The 2,029-nt window shown below is 33.9% G+C and overlaps 1 pseudogene; it reads left to right on the top strand.

Annotated features, from left to right (window-relative positions):
* The first annotated feature begins 660 nt into the window (after window positions 1–660).
* Window positions 661–1,590, top strand: LOC123324298 (annotated as a pseudogene).
* The last annotated feature ends 439 nt before the right edge of the window (window positions 1,591–2,029 follow it).

Here is a 2,029-nt window from a genome sequence, read left to right as displayed (position 1 = left end):
TCACTTCTTTTTCCTTTTTATTTATTTATTTATTTATTTATTTTCACCATTGAGAATCAATATTTTATTTTATTTTCTATATGCATATTTTTAAATTTTTTAAAATTTAATTTTATTATATTATGTTAGTCACCATACAATACATCATTAGTTTTTGATGTGTATTTTTTATTATTTTTTTTAAAAATCTTATTTATTCATTTGAGAGAGAGAGCACATAAGCAGGGGGATGCAGCAGAGGGAGAGGGAGAAGCAGGCTCCTGGCTGAGCAGGGATTCCGACGCGGGGCTCTATCCCAGGTCCCTGAGATCATGATCTGAGCCGAAGGCAGATGCTTAACTGACTGAGCCACCCAGGCACCTCCCACCCCCAACTTCTTTTTAAACAAAGTTTACTTTTATTAATTTTCACAGAACACATGATATTCTCTGTCTTCATAAACATTGCATTCTGTTCCTTAACAGTCCTGTTCAGTAAGAATCTCGATGATCCCTTGGTCTGGTATAGCTGTGTATTTGCTGATTCTGCAGGAAGACTTCCTGAAACTCTCTAACTTACTCTTTGCTCTCAATTACTTTCAATATTTACATTCATAATCAAATTATTTGTCTATAGGATGTACTGGACTTGGTTTAAAGATCTAAGAGAGACTGAAAGACAATGATTTCCAGTGACATAATTTTTGAGATCTTCCTTAGCTTTCTAACTTGTATTGGTTTCATGGGGAATTCTTTGTTATTTACATTATATATGTACACCTTCTTAATTCTTCCTCATAAAAAGAAGCCTGTAGATATGATTCTTGCCCACTTAACTTTGGCTAATGCCCTGACATTCATATTCAGAGGGATTCCAAATATAATGTCATCCTTTGGAATTAGGCTGGAGATGGGCAATACTGGATGTAAAATAGTGCTCTATATTCAGAGTTACCCGGAGTCTTCCTCTGTGAACAACTGCCCTCCAGAGTACATTTCAGGCAGTGACTATCACTCCAAGTAATCCTAAATGAGCCTGGCTCAAATATAGAATTTCTACATTCATTCAACCCTCTTTACTTTACTTCTGGTTGATCAACATGGCCATCTATTCTGTGGTCGTTTTACAAACTGTGGCCAACAGGAATACCACTGGTGATGGACCTGGGCGTTATAGTGCTTATTGTAAAAACAAGGCATTTGATAGCCAGATAGCACCAATATTTCTAAGCATGGTATTCATTCGAGATTTTTTCTTTCTCTCCCTGATGACATGTAATAGTATCTACATGGTGAATATCCTTTACAGACACCACAAAACAGCTCAGAATGTTCGCAATACCATCCAGTCTTTATCACACTCTCCTGAAAACAAAGCTACCCATGTTATTCTCATATTGGTGAGCTGCTTTGTTTTCCTTTACTGGACCAACACCTTTCTTACTGTTTGTCTATTTTATACAAGTAAGAAAAAGCAGCAACTGGAGAAATTTAGTAACCTTTTTTCATCATGTTACCCAATCATCTGTTCTTTCCTTCTCGTTAAAAATGAAAATAGAATTTCCCGAATAAATTTCATGAAAACAAGAATCAGAATTTTCTCTTCTTAAAGAAAATTCATTGATCATAGGAACACTCCTTAGCATTCTTCTGCACCACAGGAGTCATTTGTATGAATATACATAACATGCTTATCAATGACATGAGTTGCATTTATAGTCCCCATTGAACTGAGTTAACAATCCAAAGAGCTATAATTAAGTTACTGTCAATTTATGAAACATTTTAGACATCAAATATAAGGTTTAGATTATGATGTCATGTATGTAAGTTTTTAAATTTTATAAAATAATAACATATGTAAATGTAGAATGCTTTGTAACATAGGAAACATTACTTATCATAAATTACAGAAATCAATAAACCCCCAAAAGGATAGTGGTTACTTTTTGGTGTAAGGTAACCCTAATCCTAAGCAAGGTGATGAAATATGTGTGTTTATTAAATTGTGGTGTATACTTTTATATGTCATATTTAGTTTTTTAAATAAA

This window comes from Neomonachus schauinslandi, chromosome 1, assembly GCF_002201575.2.
Source record: "Neomonachus schauinslandi chromosome 1, ASM220157v2, whole genome shotgun sequence".
Classification (NCBI taxonomy): Eukaryota; Metazoa; Chordata; class Mammalia; order Carnivora; family Phocidae; genus Neomonachus; species Neomonachus schauinslandi.
The sequence above is the reverse complement of the archived record's forward strand: the minus strand, read 5'-3'. Positions and strand labels throughout refer to the sequence as shown.